At 36.7% G+C, this 20,677-nt stretch overlaps 1 protein-coding gene across 1 annotated transcript in view; it reads left to right on the forward strand.

The window, feature by feature from the left end:
• Nucleotides 1-20,677, forward strand: part of WDR72 (WD repeat domain 72) — a 302,460-nt gene that overhangs the window by 150,927 nt on the left and 130,856 nt on the right.

Here is a 20,677-nt window from a genome sequence, read left to right on the forward strand (position 1 = left end):
ATGCTAATAGCAAAATGCTTCTGACAGGTGATGATCTTTTTAGTTAAACCTGCTGCTCATAGATAGTTTTGCTTCTGGAAAGGTTTTGACTGATAGGCTTGTTTGTGTTTTCGTATCAATAAATGATCATTGATAGATCTTTTGGTCACTGGTGAAGTCAAGAATAAATCAGATGAGCAGCAGGTATTTATTTAGCATCGTCTATATGCTAGTCTCTGTGTTGGGTGTTGAGAATATAAAGACAAAAATGAGACAGTCTTTGCCCTCAGGAAGTTTGTCTTCTCTCTGGAAAGCTTGAATTAAAGTGGTGCCTTTTATACATGATGAGCAATCATAGACAAATTGCTTAAACTCCTAGTGCCCTTGGACACCTCTCTGAGACAAGTGATTTGCAGATTGTCATTAAGGAAAGAACTTCCTACATTGGGAGCTCCCTATGTAAGTAAAAGTACATGTTCATGAACTCTGTCCTCACACCCCCACACCTGCCATCCACCCTCAAAATACTAGAAAATGGTAGAATGAGACCTATGCTCTTCAGATCATATCGAACTTTTTGCCTTAAGAAAGTCAGTCCCTCTGTTTTTAATGAAGTCAATAAAGTCAAAGCTTTAAGGATTGGGGTTAGGAGGGGGAGGTCAGGATGAGTCATTTTGGTGTTTGTGGGGATAAAACAATACAGAGGAAATTCTTTGTTTGTTTTCTAAAGATGCTGACATCCAGTTGTAGTTACATTGTAGAATTTCAGGGAAAACTCCATTCTGATTCAGACCAATTATGACAAAGGACTCTTTGCCTTAATGAAAATATGATTTAAGGAATATTTTTATGACCCACATTTTTATTACTTTCAAATGCATGTAAAATCTGGAATTAGTCTTAGGAGACTTGCTGTGAAATTATGAAAATGATTTGTAATTAGCATATCAATTAGCTATAAATGATGGCTTCCAAAGTTCTCCGTGCCTATTGTTTGCAATAATTTGCAGAAGTTATCATAAAAGATTTTATTTAATAATGGTAAAAATCAATTTTCAGCTCTGTCCAAATTATCACGATTTCTGAATTAGTGGCATCCTAGTTAATGAGGTTTTAAGTTTGTGACCCAAAGGCAGGGGTAGTAAATTAAGTTCTGCCAGTGATTTCAAAATCTCTACATCCAAAAGAAAGCTGTGGGTGGAGAAGCCACTTACAAAAGAAACATTTTCAGCGGGCTATGGAATCTTGGCTAGCTCCTGTAATTAGGTGCTTTCATGAGCTAATGTCCTGAAACATTTATTTTTCCTTTATGGTGACAGTTGCTTAAGTGGATTTCACTGGAAACACTGATGTTAGAGATGAACTTCCCTGCGTGTACAGGAATGTGGCCCAGAGGACTGACCTCCTACTTATTGTAAACAAAGGCAGCTTGATAAAGGCACATGTGCCTAGCACAAGACCCTTGTATAATTGGCTTTTAACGAATGCCTGTTCAATGAATGAATGAATATATTGGATTCATTCCTAGAATGTTAATGAAATTAGAATAAAAATTTTAAAAATTGTTATGCTACATTGTCTGGTGGATGGTGGTATGGAAGTGAAAAGATAAAGAAATGAATCATGTTTCCACTTAGGGTTTCTGTGACAAATCTGAAAGACATAATGGTGTAGTGAAGAGAGAACTAGAAGCAGGGATAGAGGACTTGGTTTTGAAACACAGGTCTGCTATCTTACCAGCCACTGATCAACAAGCATTTATTAATTGTCTAATTTATTGATTACCAAGCACTGTGCGAGGTACAGAGAATTATTGTTGTTGTTCAATCATTTTTCAGTCAAGCCCAACTCTCCATGACCCCAATTGTTTTTGGTTTTGTTTTTTTGCAAAGATACTGGAATGGTTTGCCACTTCCTTCTCTAGCTCATTTGACAGCTGAGGAATTGAGGCAAATGGGGTTAAGTGACTTGCCCAGGGCCACACAGCTAGTAAGTGTCCAAGGCCAAATTTCCTGACTTCAAACCCAGTGCTCTATCCACAGGGCCTCCTAGCTGCCTCTACTGTTCCACCTACCTGTTTGGTGCAGAGAATACAATTGTAAAAATAAAAAAAAAATAGTCCCTTCACTCAAGGAGTTTTTACTGTAAGTCCTATGAGGGAGACAACATCTAAGACATATAAGCATATAGAAAATAAATACAAGATGATTTTGCAGGGGTGTCACTGGTAGCTAGGGGGACCAGGGCTTAGTCCTCTCCAGGCTGTCAATTGAGTCAGATAAAATAGCTATGGCTTTAGAGCCCATTTTAGTCCACAAATCAGAATTGTGCTGTTGACATTTTGAAGTTTGCATGATTTATTTTTGTGGTTCTTTTGAATCTAGGATGACTCATTTTTCTCCATGCTTCATGCTGAACTTTCTGTCTCATGCCCCAGAAATCTCTTAGTCCTGAAAACTCACTTCAGCCCAGGAATTCATATATTGGATGTATCATGTACCCCTGTGCCCTCTCTTTCTGATTAGATAGTTCCTCCCAGAACCTCCATTTAAGGAGGGCACCTAGGCCAGCCATGTTTCATTCCTCTCCAGACTGTACTCTGGACTTTTTGTACCTTGTTCAGTCCTAGGTGTTTAATTCCTCCCACCATTTTTAGCTTTCATTGTATGTAGCCTTTCCACATTAGAATGTAAGCCCCTTGAAGACAGGGACTATCTTTCTGCTTTTATTTGTATTCTCAATACTTATCATGGTGCGTGGTACATAGCAAGCACTTAATAATTGCTTTTGACTTGACTAACTGACCAAGAAACAAATCCTATAGTAGGTGACTTGTGAGCTGAACTTTGAAGGAAACAAGAAATTCTTCAAGGTTGATCTGATACAGTAGCACATTCCAGGCATAGAGTGACAATGTGCAAAGGCATGGAGATAGGAGAAATAATGTTGCATGTGAGGAATAGCAAGTAAACCATTTCCCTGGACCACGAGTGGGTGAAAGGGAGTTTAGATGTGATAGAACCAGGTTGGGATAGTCTTTGAATGCCAAACAAGGATATAATCTGACTCTAGACATAATTTGAAGCTTCTAGAGTTCACTGATTAGGAGAGTAGTATGGTCAGACCTATGCTTTAGGAATATCAATTTGCAGCTGTTTGAGGAACAGATTGGGGAGGGGAGAGAGATTCAAGAGAGGGGATCCCATTAAGAGGCTATTGAAACACTCTAGGTTATATGTCCTGAATTATGGTGTTAGCCATGTAAGTGGAGAAAATGGGACACATTGAAGAGATGTGGAAGCAGAAAAGAGAAAACTGTCCAGACGTGTGGGGCAAAAGAAAGTGAGTTGAGGATGACTCTATGATTAAGAGCCTGGGTGACTGAAAGGGTGGTGGTAGCTTCAATAGAAGTAGGGAAGTTCATTCAGAAGAGGGGTAGGTTTTGGGGAAAGATAATGAATTCTGTTTTGGACATGTGTTTGAGGTATCTGTTTCAAAATGTTCAATAGGCAGTAGGTTGTGTAAGATTGAAGCCCAAGAGAGTGGAGATTTATTTCTCTCAGGGTTCATCTGCACATAGCTAATTTTACTACTTTCTACCTGTGTGCTCCTGCAAAGTTATTTTGCTTTTCTTAGCCTTATTTTCTCACCTGTAAAGGGAGGAGAGGGATTTGTACTAGATGATTTCTCAGGTTCCTTCCAGCTCTAAAAGTCTGTGACCCTGTACACTTTCTCCACATCAGCTTTCTCACCTATCAAATGAAGGATATGAATTAAATAATCCCCAAGGAGCCTTTTACCTTCTATTAAATACTATTTTGGGATGTGTAATGAATCTCTTGTGTATTTATTTTCCTAGAAATTAAGTACAATTTATTGTAATCTTTTAAAGGGCAAGTATAGGAATTATGATTTCATTGGTATAGAGAACTCCCTGGATGAAGAAACTCCCTCTTCCAGTCCATGATGTGGATGCCTTCCCTGCAACTTTAAAGTCTCAGACAGTTGCTCAGAGCACTGGGAGGGCAAGTGACTTCTCTAGAGTCACACATCCTGCATGTTTCACAGGCAAACTCTGGGACTTGAATCCAGATGTTCTTGGTCTGAGAGCCATCTTTTTACCCATTTTCACCTCTCAGGAGCAAGACATTAGTTTTAGTTATCTTTGTTTCTTCTCCCTTAGATCCTAGATTTACTACGGTATCTTGCAGCTAATGAAGAGGTGATTAATAATTAATAGGTAATTAATAGTAATGAACTAATGACATGATAATCCCTCTCCAAATGCAATAGAACAGACATGAGTTCATAGCTAATTTTAGTGAATGAATCAGAATTGTGTCACTGACATTTTAAATGTTTTGTTGGCTCTTAGGAATCCGTCCTGCTTTCTAGTGATTTGAGGTATAGAATCTATATTGTCAATCTAGAAGAATTTTTGGTTTTCTGAAGGACTAGTAATTTAATTTCAATTTTTTATTTCATATTTCCCCTGCACACTTCCCAAGGCAATGTTTATAAATCTTCACTAAGCTTTCTCCATGTTTCCAGGGAGGGAAAATCTGTCATCATACTTCCCTGTGTTATTTCTCTCTTCTGGGATAACTATCTATTATATGATCCAGAGAAAATGAAAACCCTACTCAATTGGAAATATGACTTTGGTGCCTCTTACTTGGCTAAGATGTGTTTAGCTGATGTGAACGCTTGGCAATGATGGAAGCAGCTGTGATCATAGTGCCTCTACAGGACAGAACTGTGCCACCTCCCAAATGAAATGTGGCATCTGTCCAATGATATAGCAGAACGGTGGCCATGCTTTCTAGAAGACTTTGTATAATTTAGCTCTGTTTTAGTTTAGCAAAGGGCAATTGATGAAATTAATGTGAATCTTGGTGATGCTTGCATCCACTCCCTCTTGTGCCAAATTTTGTTCCATTAGACTACATAGCAAATTTAACCTGTTTGACAAATAAAATATTCAAATCCTTCTTATGCAGATAACACTATGAGAGACACCATATGAAACACAATGTAATGCAGTATCTTTGTTCTAGTCTTTATTCTCAAGGACCAGGATTTTTCCTGGAATATAAGGCATGTTTGCTGAGTTAGTAGAAACAGTACTGAATTCAGCTTCAGTGGTTCTGGTCTATACTCCCATTTCTTCTGTTTACTAGTTATGTGTGTGAGACCTAAAATGAAGAGATTGGGCAAGATGATACATAAGGTTCATTCCAGCTCTAAATCTTGAAAAAAATCAAATTAAAAAAAATCAAATTACAAAGCAGTATGTGATTAAATGTTAAGACTTTCAAAGAAGGGTGACATCCACATGGGCCAGAATGGTCAAAAAAAGCTAAAAACTTCATGGAGGCAGGTATGACTTGATTTTATTTTTGAAAGGTCACTAAGGAGTAAGAAAAGATTTACCTTTTTTTCAGGAAGAAATTGAAGGGACAAAGGCACACAAATGGTAATGAGAAATTGTTAGAAATGTTAGAAACAGTGAATAAAGCATCCTCAGTAGAGGATGGTTTTGGGTTGGAGAATAGCAGGCGTAAAGGTCAGAAGGGAAAGACAAGTTAAGGCTCAATTCTGAACTTTAAATGCCAAATTAAGAAGTTATAGATCTTGGGGAGCTATTGAAGTTTTTTGAGCAAAAGAATGTCATGAAATAGTACTTTGGGTAGAAAACTAAATAAGCAGCAATGTGGAGGATGGATTGAATGGAGGTAAGTAGAACCACCAGCAGATGATTGTAGTAGTCTAATCATGACTCAATAAAAGCCTAAACTAGGGCATTTTCAGTAAGGAGGGAGGAAAAGGGATATAAGCAACATTGGGAAAAATAATATTTTCAATAACCTTTTTGGTGGGGGGGAGAACATGAGAGAGACAGGGCAGATTTAGATTGGTTTATTTCAGTAAAGCAGGTTTGGTTGGCTCTTGCATGTATTGTATAGCCTTGTTCTTTTCTTGATCTCTTTTATAGAAACCTACTGCTATTGTTGCTTTTGCTCTTCATCTGTCTCTGGTTTTCCTTCCTTCCATGTACTGTGGACTTGGGATGGTGGGATAGGAAAATTTGGAGCAGGGGGAGAGTTATTGCAAAAGCTATGCAGAATATAAGAAAATAATAATATTTGTTTAGTTTCTTAAAATTTTCACAACTAATCCACATATTTTCTCACTTGTATTCTCCATAACTTAATCAGATCAATTTCTCTATGTATTAGTTTTTTTATTTAAACATATTTTTGCAGTAGCAAGAATTTATTTTCTCTCCCATCCTTTCCCCACTGTCAATTGAATAATTAAAAAAAACAATCTTTATAACAAATAAGCATAGTCAAGCAAAACAAATTTCTTGCATTACTCATATCCAAAAATATGTCTCATTCTGCATTTTGAAGTCCACCACCTCTCTTTCAAGTGGTGAGTGACATTCTTTCTCATAGGTCCTCTGGAATCATGATTGATCATGAGTTTTTCTGTTTCTCAAAGTTATTGTTTTTTTCAGTGTTTTCATTATTGTATAAATTGTTCTTCTGGTTCTGCTCACTTTCTTCCACATGTGAATTAGGTATTGAGGTTGATGTTGTGGTGAAAATTAGTAGATAATGATATGTCAAGGAGAACAATTAATCAAAGACCTGAGTGATAGAAATTAAGGAAAAAAATAATGTAAGATCATTCCCATTTGATATTCAACCAAGAGTTTCCAGAGGTTCAAACCCACAACTTAAACTTCCTCCTTCAGGGAAAAACAAAACAAAACAAAAACTATTTCTGTCTCTTGAACATGCTCAGTGTAACCGCTGGAAGTAAAAGAAGACTAATCCTATACCAGTGAAGTTAGTGTCATGAGTTTGATCCCTGTGTGACTCCATAATCTTCTCCTGCTTCATGTCTCTGCACTCCAAGTCTCTGTTCACTATTTCTCATAATAGTGCTTCCACTTGCAACACTTCCCTGCTCAGTGGCATGACTGAGTGACCAGTTCCATATTGTAACTGGAAAAACACCTCAAAAGGCATAGCCTGGTGACAGTGGGTTAGGCCTGTTTGTCATTTTTTTGGGAGGATTGCCTCTCATTAGGAGTGGCCAGGCAGGGAAAAGGACTGACTATTAAACATTGATATTAATGAAAGGGAAAGGACTGGTATTTCAGCCTTAATTTCAGCTGCTGAAAGAGTTCTGGGTGCTGGTGAATGACTAATACTTGAAAACCCTAGGGACACAATCAGGCAAACAGTAGGGAAAATATGATAAAGGAAGAATAAATCAAAGAAATTGGGGGTTTAGAGAAGAAAAACAGAAGAAAAACAATAGGTACAAAATTATATCAGGGATTTTGGCTTTGTTACTTTGTAGGTATTTTATATGCACATATACATAGACATGCAAACATTTTATATACACATTAATGGAAGTGTAATGACAACAATGGACTGTGAATTTAAAGACTTAAAATTTTTTTTCATTTTGTGAAATATTGCTAGAACTATGGGAAGTTTATTTTCCCAGTTTGTTTCTCCGTGGCTCTGGGATACTTCTTAATTTGGTTCCAACTGTATTTCTGGATTTTCCCACATTTTGTACCCATGGGCCTTAGAAAACTGAGTCTATGTGGTATATGGCTTTTTTGGTACTGGGTCCAAAGGATTCCTAGGTTCTGACATAATGGAGCATACTTGGGAAAGGTTTGCTTGCATAGGCTGCCATGAAGGATGCAGAGACATATGGAGATGTTAACATTCCCTAGATGGTGTCAAGCAATCATAATCACTTTGTATAGTCTGTCTGTCCCCTTTCACTCCCCACTCCCATCAATCTTGCTATACTGAGGCCCAGAAATTCATTCTATATTGTTTGAGATTTCTGCTGCAGCTGATAGAGCCACCTTTTGGAAGAATAGTTTTGTGTCTTAGTTAGGACTCAAAGTAAAGGACCATGTGGTAGAGGATCTCTGCTAGTATATCACTTGGTTTGAACTCAGTCCAATCGAGCTGGGACTTGCTTTACCAAAGTCTTAAATACCGGGCATATTCATAAGGTTAAGATGACACATACAGACCTAGAGAAATATAGGAGGCTCCTAGCCTGGATCTAATTCTATAACAGTGGCCTTATTTAAGGAATTTTAGGTAATAAGACATATTTGAATAGGAAGACATTTGGTGAAATTAAGAATCAGTCTTATCTGATTCTTTGTAACCCCATTTGTTTTTGTTTTTGTTTTTTGGAAAAGACACTAGAGTAGTTTGCCATTTTCTTATCTAGCTCATTTTACAGATGAGAAAACTGAGGTAAACAGGATTAAATGACTTTCCCAGGGTCATATAGCTAGTAAATGTCTGAGGCCAGATTTGAACTCAGGTCTTCCTGACTCTAGGCTCCATCCACTGTGCCACCTTGCTTCCCAAATCACTCAGTTTACACGTACATAAAACTTATGGAATTGGTAAGAAGTTTGTGGTGGCTAAATCACAGATTGGCAATAATAGATTTAATTGGGAAACCTCTTGTACTATGTCTAGATGTTTTTTAAAAAATCCTATTTCAGAAAATGCCCCTATTAGAGTTGGATATGCATTTTAAAGATTTATTCAGACATTTGGTTTTAAGGGCTTTTCAAGTTTTACTATGAAATGATTTATATGCCAATTAATTTCTTTTTGGAATAGTGTATCAAGATACAATTAAAATTATATTCAGGCATTTTCTACTTAATTTCTAGAATTCTATACAGCATTGTAGCAGCATTAACTGGCACTTTGGTATATAATGCTTTTACTGTTATTAAGAAAGACTATTATTAAAAATTGAATGAGATTCTGCTGTATTGGAGACTTTAATAAAAGTGAATGTCATACAGTATAGGTAACAATAAAATTTAACTTAAAGCCAGGCAATATCAATGGACAAATTGAGGTTATAAGAGATATACAGGCAGCCTCCCTTCAACTTAAGGATATGAGTTTATTCTCAAAGTTCATTTCTAAGTAGGTTGTTTGGAACTCACAGTCTATTTTCTTACACAAGTAATGTTATATACGGTGATTAGGTTTCAAGCCAATCCACAAAAGCCTACTTAACCCATAATGTACCTGAAGTACAATACTAATACTGATTCACTATAACTATCCATCACGTAAAATGTTTTCTTTATGGGAAAGTCCCTTATGAATTCCTGCTGAGGAAGGCCAGAGCACATCTTCTAGAAGAGAAAGTTAGGGTCTCACAGGTCTTCATATCCCAGGTATCAGCAATGGTTCTTTTAAAGGGCCAGCCATGGATTCTGGGTATCAATAATTAAGTCATTATGTTTCTGTAAGTCAACAATTACAGCCTGGTGCAGTGGAGAGAGATTGGGCACTGGGCTTTCAGATCCTGGATTTGGAACCTAGATGTACCATTGTGCCAAGGACTTTGGGCAAGTCACTTTTTAATCATTGGAGGGGGTGGGACAGAATGACCTCTAACATCCCTTCTAGCACTAAATCTATTATCGAGACTCCTGTGAGCTACTCAAAGAACTTACAGTCTAATAGAGTAAGACTCTAATATAAAGAGCTCACAACCCAAAAGATTCATTAGAGAGTTACAAAACACAGTGCTGTGTAAGAGCTGAGGCAGGAATCTGGGAAAGCTTCAGGAAGAAGGTGACTTTGGAGTTGCACTTTAAAGATGGTTAGGCAGGGTATTTGAGGTATAGCAAATGAGATCTCATTTCATAGTTCAGGGCCATGCAATGAATAAAGATAATCCCACACATACTTATGAAGTGCCTACTATATGCAAGGTACTGTGCTATATGCTGTAGATCCAAAGATAAAAATGAAACTCACTGCATTCAAGGAACTTATATTTTCCTGACTTTATATCACACATACACAAATGCGTACATGCATGCTGGTAACAATAATAATGATAACAATGATAATGATATCATTTATATGGAGGCTACTATGTGTCAGGTACTCAGCTGATTCCTTTACAAATATTATCTCATTTGATCCTCACAATAGTCCTGGATTATAGGTGCTATTGTTATTCCTATTTTATACTTGAAGGACCTGAAACAGAGGTTAAGTGACTTGCCCAAGGTCACACAACTAATAAGCATTTGAGGCTGGGTTTCACTTCAGGTCTTCATGACTCAAAGCCCAGTGCTCAAGGCCCTGCACTATCCAGTTTTCTCAGCTGCCATGCCTAGCTATATGGGAATTTGGGGAGAATTTTGTGTAAACCCCAGATGACATGGAAAGGGCATCACAGAGCCTGTAATGAAATACTTAACCCAAATTTTACAATAAGGCGATATAAACACCCTATAAGAGAAAAAGAAAAAAATCTCAACTTCTTCTCTGGTATGACGGGAGGGCCAAAAACATTTACATGAATTTTCTATATCACAGGGGTGCCATGCCCCTAACCCCCATGATATGGAAGGGATAACCCTAATGAAACTCCTTAGTGGCAGGGACTGGTTTTGCATATTTTGTTTTGTTTTGTTTTTTGTCTGTGGATCCCTAACAACTAGCACAGCAACTAGCTGTGTGACCTTGGGCAACTCACTTAACCTCTGTATATGCATAGTAGGACTTTTAATGTGTATTTATTAGATTCAATTCAACTGTGTTCAGGAAAAAGCTTCACAGAGGAGATAACAACAGAGGTAAAATATGAAGCAAGGCAATGATTTTGAGAGATGGAGATGAGGATGAAGTACATTTCAGGCATGGAGAATGGCTTCTGGCAGATAGATAGGTCTGTAGTAGAAAATAGACAGACAGAGACAGACACAAGTAGAGCCAGGAAGACATGAGTTCAAACCTTACCTTAAATACTCACTAGCTGTGTGATCCTGAGCAATTCACCTAAGGCAGGGTTGGGGAGCCTGCAACCTCCCTCCAGGACACAGGTCCTCAAGTGTGGCCCTTTGACTGAATCTCAATTTCACAAAATAAATGTTCAGTCAAAGGGCTGTACTTTGAGGACCTAGAAGGGCCACATGTGGCCCCGAGGCCACAAGTTATCCACCCCAGACCTAACCTCTTTCAGTGTCAATTTCTTCATATGAAAAATAAGGGTAATCATAAAAATCACTTCACAGATTTGTTGTGAGGATCAAATAAGATACCATACATTGAGTGCTTTGTAAACCTCCAAGTGCTAATTGTATCCTTCACTGCTTAGCGCAATGTCTGGCATATGTATATGCATAATAAATGCATCGAAAATTAATTGACTGAAGCCTCTACGGCAACTTTTAGCTTTAAAGCTCATCACTATGTGAACAAGATGATTTTTTTGGGGGGGGGGAGGCAATAGGGGTTAAGTGACTTGCCCAGGGTCACATGGCTAGTGTCAAGTGTCTGAGGCTGGACTTAAGCTCAGATCCTCTTGACTCCAGGGCTGGTGCTCTATACACTGCGCCAACTAGCTGCCCTAGAGCAAGATGATTTTTTAATGTCCTTTTAGCTGTCATGATTTTGTGAAAGAGAAAAATCAAAGCCCTGGGGCTTCCTAGAATTTGCACTACTGTATGCTAAATGGTTCAGTGGATAGAGTGCTGGGCCTGGAGTCTGAAAGATTCTTCTTTGTGAATTTGAATCTGGTCTCAGATACTTATTAGCTGTTTGACCTTGGGCAAGTCACTTAAACCTGTTTGCCTCAGTTTCCTCATCTGTAAGATGAGCTAGAGAAGGAAATGACAAACCACTCCAATATCTCTGCCAAGAAAATCCCAAATGAGGTCATGAAGAATTGGACACAACTGAACAACATTAACAACAACTTTAAAAGTTGGATATGACACCTGATAGAGAGTGGGGACACTTAGCAGATGTTTTCTATATCTAAGATTTTGGGTAGTATGTTGTAGTAGATAGAATGCTGAACTTGGAATCAGGAAGCTTTGAGTTCAAATATTGGCTCACATTTAGCTGTGTGACCTATGGCATTTAAAGGACCTCAGTTGGCCCGACTCTAAAATAAAAGGTTTGGACATTGTGACCAGTTCTAAATCTATAATCATGTGAATATATACATATATGTATATATGTGTGTATGCAGTTATATATGTCTGTGTACATGTGTATGTTTATATATTCTTGCCTCCTTCCTTACCCAAGACATATCTTCTAACAAAGAATAAAAAATAAAGAGGAAAATAGTTCAGCAAAAATAACCAAATATAAACCAATTCTAACAGTATAAGCAATTGTTGAACCCCCACCTTGGGGCAGGGAATTCATTTTCCTAGCTCTTCTCCTCATCAAATATTTTGAAGTGATAAGTCACTATTAGAATAATGAAACATTTTTTTTAAAAAATCAGTTTAAGAAGCCGTTTTACTGATTTAGCTTTCTATTTAAGGTAGTTTGCATACTTCTAATCCTTTTATCTCATGTAGCATCCATTCATTCATCATTTTTGTCAGAAGGTTTTTTGTCACAATAAGGGGATTGCTTGAATCTATATTCCCACTTCAAGGCTGGAGTTGAAGCAGATGATTGTTAAGCCTTTTGGTCTTTCTGAATCAAGCATCAATACTGTGTTTTCTTTACACAGTAGGGAAAAGAGGGAAAGACGTTATAAAGGAGCAGTCTGCCATCTTGATTTGAAGGAAATTTGTACACATCTCACACTTTTTTTCTTCCAGTTTTCTCTATCTTGTAAAAATATGTTTTGGGTTTTGGGGGTTTTAGGAAGATTCCCCCCCTCCATTATCATCTGAGTACTTTATGTGGGGAGGAGTTAGAGGACTTGAAAGGCAAAATGCTTGCTGACCATCTGGGATTTACCTTTCACACTTTCTCTCTCTCTATAATACTTTCCAAAGGTCTTTGCCCTCAGGACAAAGGGATTGTGTAGGGCTCAGCTCGATTCTCTTCTCCTCCCCACCTGCTGTTGCACTTTCATATGCAGATTTTCCTTTGCAACTTTACAAGCCAACTCCCTTAGAATTGAGCAAGCAGGGGAAAGGATGGCTATGTCTGGAGAACATCCCTTCTTTACCCCTCAATTCCCTGACAATAAACGGAACTCTCTCAGTATCTTCACTAAGCAACATCTAGCTCAGAGTAGCCCCAAAGGTTGTTAAAAACAGTTGGGAAAAATGCTAAGGTTAAGAGGAAATAAAAGAAAAATATTTGATTTTTCTTGGAAAATTTCGGGAATTCAGGTAATGAAGCAACTCGTGGAAAGTGTCATGTGAGTAGCACCTAATAATGAGGGTTAGATGAGGGTTTTTTTTTTAAATTAGAGAGTGGGAATTATGTACATACAGAGACTAAACATAAAGTATTTATTGTAGTCAATCAATTGTTGGAAATCCTGATTGTCACTAAATCATTGATTAGAATTTTTAACTAGTATAGCAAATTTTGTTGTTATGACTTGAAAAACCATAATATATTAATTTTATTGTGATGCAACTTTTTAAAAAAAGTTCCTTTACCATCATCCATCCAACATGGTATGGTGGAAAGAGCAGTGGAGTTGGTGGAACTCTATCTCACTTGCAGTGCTTGCTACACGTGTGACCTTGGGCAAATCACTTATCATCCTTGGGCCTCAGTTTCTTATGCGTGTGATGAAGGGATTGAGTTAGATGACCTCAAGGCATTCCAGCTCTAGATCTGGGATGCAAAAATGATAGGATAAGACCATTTCAAAAACCTAAACTTTGAGCAAAGAAGCCAATATATTGTCTGATATGTGTGTGTGTGTGTGTGTATGCATGCATGTATGTTTTATGTAGATATGTATATGTATGTCTTTAATGGCTTAAAATTTAGCTACAGACTCTAATAAAAATGTAATCTTAAGTGCTAATCATTAAGCTTTCAGACTGGTTTATCAAGTTATAGACTCTTAAAGTTAGAAAAGACGTTAGATGTTATTGAATACAACCTTCCTTCCTATTTAAGGCATCTCCCCATGCCATCCCTAATGGGTGATTATCCATAAACACAGTTTATAAGATGTGAGTAATTGAGATTTTACATGTATGTATGCTATTTATTTTCAGCCTGCTGTGATGATAGTGTTTTCGAAACTACGACAGCATTTTAAAATTATATAGATATGTACATTTATATACATTTATATATATTATATACATATATAATGTATGTATGTATGTATGTATGTTTTATTGATGCTATTTGTCATTCCCAAAAATATTCTTCCTAACCAGGAATTTTTAACAAAGAAAGAGAAATAAGGAAAAATATCTGACAGACTGGCCCAACTTGGCAATATGTATAATACCTTGCCCTAGTAGTCTTCCACCTCTCTACCAAGAAGAGATATGTTTCATTATCTATTCTCTAGGAACATTATTGGCTTTTTTGATTGTTCAAAGTTTGTCTAAATTTGTGTATTTCATATTTCTTTTGAGCTACGGAAATTCTTCTTTGCTCATGGAATACAACACCTAGCAAGGTTTGCCCACATCAAAGAAGGCACTGTACTCTATGAGCAAAGCAGAATTGCAGAATTGCAAAAGAAATGTAAGGTGCACAAATTTAAAGACATCTCCACTCCAAATGATCTCATGGACTATTTTTGTCTAATCTGTAGTAGAGCCTTCTGAGCCCAGATTGGTCTGCTCAGCCACAGTCGGATATAGTGTACCTTGACCCCAACATAGTGATATCATTTTGGTCCTCTTTGAGAACGAAGGACAACAACCAACCAATATATTGTTTTTGTCTTTGGCCTATTTGGAGGTATATAATTAGTAGATTAAGTCAAGTCAATAAGCATGTATTATCAAGGATAATTACTATGCTAAGTGCTGTGGTCACCAAGAGCAGCCTTTGGGATTCTTGTCCATGCCCTCCCACAGATCCTCCATGAAGGATCTATCCAATGTGCTAGAGAACTGTCTCTCTTGGACTTGTAAAAACTCAGCCTGTACCAATATTACGCTTAAGGCAGCCGTAGTATTATAGAAGAGCAATGATCATTAATTCAGGCAGAACTGGTTAAAATCCCACCCTGGATATTTTCTAGCTGCATTACTATGGTAAAATCATTTAATCTCTCTGAATCACTGTGTCCTCATTGGTAAATTGGAGATTTTAGAGCTGTATCCCACAGGGTTGTTGTGAACATCAAATAATGTAATAAACATAAAGCCCTCCACAAACCTTATAGTACCATTAAAGTTGTAGCTATTATTATTCTCAGCCTATTGTCCATGCTCTCTACATAACGAGCTTATTTTCTTTTTTGATCATATCTTTTAGTTAAATAATGGTATCTATTAGCTAAAATAAATATTTATTTTGCTAATGTACAAAGAAAAAAAGTTACTGATTTTGTAAAATAAAGGTTTTGTAAAGTTACTTTGCTTTCCTGAGCCTGATCTAAATGCTGGATTAAATTTTCAGTTTTAACACTTTTTTGATTCACTGATCAATAATTTGTCACTTTCTCAATCATTTCTCTTTGTTCCTAAAGAGGACTTTGCTTTGGTATATTTTTATGGTATGGCAAGTGTATAAAGTACAAAGTTATATGACTAATTTGAAAAAAAAAACCTAAAAACAAAGAAAAACTGTCACACAAGTATGCCTCTAAATAAGTCCTGTCCTTTTTACATTAGTCATGTTGGAGACTTATCATACTTAGCACTATGGAACTGCCATTGCCCAAACACATTTGGAACTCTTTAAGAAAGACTGTCAGAGCCTGTAGTGCATTCCTTTCAATTTATTACGATTCAATGAACATTTATTGAGTTCCCACTGTGAGGAAGGTATAGTGCTGGGCACCATGCATCCCTTTTTTATGCCCTCATTGTGGGCAGATATTTATCCTTTGGGGGTGGATTCAAGTTTTGGAAATAGCCAGAAGTCATTCAGGACCAAGTCTGCAAGACACATTACTGATCAAGCTGAGCAATACCATTTTGACATGAACAGAAGGTATGGAAGCTGGTTTTCTTGAGTACCTCCTAAGCTAAATCTAAACAAGATGCTCCAAAAAGATTTTGAGTAATTTTACTATCTTTAGAATTTGCAATTACCTCCCAAGTTATTTACTTTGAAAGTATTTTTGAATGTGTATATTTTGTTATTTTTAGTAAAAAGCTTTTCTTATCTCTTCAGGTCGAAGCCATTCAATTTTTTAATTGTTCATTTATTTTTGATGGGATCTGAGATTTCATTAGTATAGAATATTCAGTTATTCAGGGTACTCTGGGTCTTAGTTTTTTCATTTGTAAAATTGCATGGCTTTGTTGCATGATCTGTAGAGTCTTTTCTTTTTCTTTTCCAAAAGAAGTTTTTAATAATATATTTTGGGTTTTTATATCATCATAGTTTCCCTATTCCTTCTTCCTCCTTCTCCCAGACAACCAATCTCATATAACAAATAATATTTTTAAAGAAAAAGGAAGGGGAAAGTTAGCATAACTGTCCAGCATATTGGAAAAGTTTGAAAATACGTTCAATGTACAACAGTAGTGGACCTCCCACTTCCACAAAGGGGTGAGATGGAAGTGTCTTCTCATATCATCTTCAAAGCCATGCATGTTCTTTATAATTTTGCAACATTAACTTCTAATTTTTTGTGCATGTGGTTGTTCTTTCTGTTAATGTTGTAGTCATTATGTATATTGTTTTCTTGGGTCTGCTTACTTCACTCTGCATCAGTTCATGTACGTTTTTGCAAGCTTCTCTATTTGTCATATTCATCATTTCTTATCACATTTTATTTAGATTTCTAGTCAATGAGCCTCTACTTTGCTTCCAATTCTTTGCTGTCACACACACACACATATACACACATGCAGTGCTACTAACGATATTTTAGCATATGTGGGGACTTCCTTTTTAGTCATTGTCCAGCCATACTCTGCTGTACCTATCTTTCCATAATCTCTCAAGCATTGACTATTCCCATCTTTTGTCATCTTTGCCAATTTTCAGGGTGTAAAGTGAAGCTACGTTAGATGAATGGTGAAAGGATATGAACAAATCCTTCTCAAAACCAGAATTACAAACTATTAACAACCTTATGAAAGAAGGCTTTCTTTCTGAAATTAAAGAAGTGCAAATCAAGACTGATTTGATCAAAATCTTTTCCATTCAATTTTACAAACATTTTCTTAATCCATTCTGCTTTTTTCAATAAGTTTATTCAGTGCTTACTTGCTGCATAGCACTGTGTTAGGTGCAGTGGTAGGGATGGGGGACATCCAGGGTGGGATCCAAGAAGTAGAAACCTAATCCTAGCTCTCACACAGCCAATGTGGAGTTGAACAAATAAGGTGGACACATAGAAGGTGAATGACAGAAGTTAAATAATTCAGTTCAACAAATATTTATCAGTGCCTACTTTGTATGAAATGCTGGTAATTTTTAGATTACAAATAACATCACCTCTGCTCTCAAGGGACTTACTATTTAATGGGGATTTATAAGATGTACACAAATATATAGGATAGAAAGTCTAAAGGCAACAGGGGCAAAGAAGAAATCCTTGCAGTGCTCTAGGTAAATTGAGGGAGGTGATATTCCATTGAGCTTGGGGAGATGAGACAAATCTGGCATATGAATTGGGCCTTGAAAAAGAAGAAGGACTTTAAATCGAGGAATGTGAGAAGTGGGTACATTCCAAATACTGGGGAATTCATGGAGGAAGGCAAATGCAAAAAATATCAGACATAAGCTAGTCAATCTGGCTAAAATACAGATCACATAAAGAGTAGTAGTGTAAAAGAAGATTGGGCAGGTAAGTCACTCATTATTTTAGAACTCATCTAATCTTATCTAGTCCAATTGGTACTTCAAAAGAATTTCCTCTAAAGTGGTCATCCAGTCTCCCATTGAAGACTTCCAGTGAAAGAAAACTTCTTATTTCCAGAGATAAGCTCCAAAACTTTTGTGTACCTTTAATTGTTGGGAATATTTTCCTCATCTCAGAATGAAATCTGCCCCACTGTAGTTTTGGCCATCACTCCTAGTTTTCTCCTTTGACATCAAGCAGAACAAGTCCAGTCTCTTTCCCCCATGATAGCCCTTGAAGGAATTCTTGAAGGAAGATTTTGTGGATCCCTCCCCAAGTCTTTTCTTTTCCAACCTACAAATCCCCAGTTTCGTTAATCATCTTCACATGGTATGGTCTCTGGTCACCACCATTGTTAGCTATCCACTCACTCCCTTATGAATCACTCTCTTCTCCCCATCCACACCCTGTAGAAGTCTTTCCTTGAAACAGTTAAATCTAGTCAAGTAAAACAAATTCACGTATTGTCCATGTTGGAAAATTCATTTATGATTCTACATCTTGAGTCCATCACCTCTCCATTAGAAGACGTTTATAGAAACATGCTTCTTCATCAGTTTTTTGAAGTCATAATAGTTGTTACATTGATCCTTATTCTTAAATTTTTCAAAGAGGTTTTTCTTTTACTTTTGTGAAATTATATAAATCATTATCACTGTTATCATTATAAATTTTTCTGTTTCTGTTCACTGCATCAGCTCACACAAGACTTCCCAGGTCTCTCTGAAATAATTTTTTTTTCATTTCTTATGGTACAGTAATATTCCATTACATTCACATACCGTAATTTATTTAGCTGTTCCCTAAATGGTGGACACTAACTTTGTTTCTTTTTCTTGGTCACATGTTTTTGTTTAACTGGCCTGTCACCACAGTGACATATATTTAACTTAAAGTTCACTGAAAACCACAAATTATTTTTCGCATGAAGTTGTCTAGACCTGGCTATATTGATTTGACTTAAAACAAATGTAAGACTTCTAATATGTTACTTCAAATTTCAAATTGTTAAATTTAACCCATTGTACTATCCTGTCAAACTATTTTCATCTTGACTTAGGTCAAGTCAACAAGCATCTATTAAGTACTTACTGTGTACTAGTCACTGTATTAAGCAATGGAGATACAAAGCAAAAATGGTTCCTGCTCTCGAAGACCTCCCAGTCTAATATGGAAGACAACATGCAAACTACAGTGTACAAACTATACACACACACACACACACACACACACATGATACATTGTAGATAATTTCAGAGAGAAGGCATTAACTTTAAGAGGGATCAGGACAGACCCCTTGCAGAAGCTGAACTTTTGCTGGGATCTAAAACAAGTTAGGGAAGACAGGAGATGGAGATGATAAAGGGGAGTTCAAACATAGGGAGTAGCTATTGGAAATGCTTAAAATTAGGAGATGGTATATCATCTTTTAGGAATAGCAAGGAAGCCAGTGTACTAGATTATAGCTTATGTGGAGATATATGGAGATATATAGATTTTATATATATATACACATATATATGTATATATATGTATGTATGTGTGTATATGTATATATATAGTTATATATATATAGTTATATATTAGATAGATTATATAAAGATTATAATCTTCATAAGATTATGAAGTCAAGAGAGGGGCCATGTTACAAAGTGCTTTAAAAGCTCAATAGAGGATTTCTATTAGATCCTAGAGTAAGTAGGGAACCATTAGAATTTATTGAATGGGGAGTTTGATGGGAAACATTGTCCATCTGTATTTAGGAAGATCAATTTGATAACAGATTGAAAGATGGACTGGAGTGGGCAAAGACTTGAGGCTTGGAGAGCAATCAAAGGGCTATTTCAATAGTTAGGGTGATAAGGGCCTACACCAGAGTTTGGTAGTGTTAAAGGAAAGAAGAGAGTATATGAGAGATGTTAAAAAGGTAGAATTGACAGGACTTGGCAACTGATTGGATAGGGGAGATGGGGGGTAGGATGGGGGAAGAGGTAGGTAAAGACACCTAGGGTTGTGAGCCTCAATGACTTAGAAAATGATGGTGCCCTTGATAGTAATCGAGAAGTTCAGAAGGGGAAAAGATAATCCCTCAAAATTCAGTTGTGGACATGTTTAGTTCAAGATTTTTGTGAGCCCTTCCATCTGAGATGTCTAATGGGCAGTCATCCAATATTTCAGACTAATATGATTTTTGTTCATTCATATCATTGATCAAAATAGTGAACCTCAGAAGACTAGAGACCCCGAGTCACTCCATAAGAAACTTCCTTCCAAGTTGACTTTGTCCCATTAATGATACTTTTGGATCTGTTCATTCAAAAAATTTCAAATATTTCTAAATATTCTAGCCCTTTTCTATCTTGAATATAAGAATGACAGTGATTTTGAAAAATGTTTTGCTTAAATCCCTGTATATTGCAGCTATATTCTTCTGAGCTGCAAGCCTAGTAATCTTGTCAGAAAAGGAAATGGGTTTAGTCTGGAATGACCTATTCTTAAAAGAGCCATCTTGGCTTTTAGTGTTTACTGTTTCCCTTCCTAATTGATCAAAAATCAAAATTCTCATATGTTTTTTACTCTCTGTTCCAGAATTTTGCCAAGTGAATTGACAATTGACAATTGATTGAAGTCAAGCTCAGAAGCATATATTTGAAAACTCTATCCTCATCCCTTTCTTGAAAATTAAGAAAACATTGGACTGTCTTCAGTCTTATGGTATGTCTCTCATTTAGTAGCCACTGACAGGTTCAGAAATCAAATGGCAACTTACCTATTTTATTATAAAGATGATTCTTTTTCAGACAAATTAGACTAGATGGCAACTGAATGAGGTCCCTTCCAACTTGGACATCCTGTAATTTTATAATTTAGCTTTCACTCAATC

Source organism: Phascolarctos cinereus, unplaced genomic scaffold, assembly GCF_003287225.1.
Source record: "Phascolarctos cinereus isolate Bilbo 61053 unplaced genomic scaffold, phaCin_HiC Scaffold_3;HRSCAF=262, whole genome shotgun sequence".
NCBI lineage: Eukaryota > Metazoa > Chordata > Mammalia > Diprotodontia > Phascolarctidae > Phascolarctos > Phascolarctos cinereus.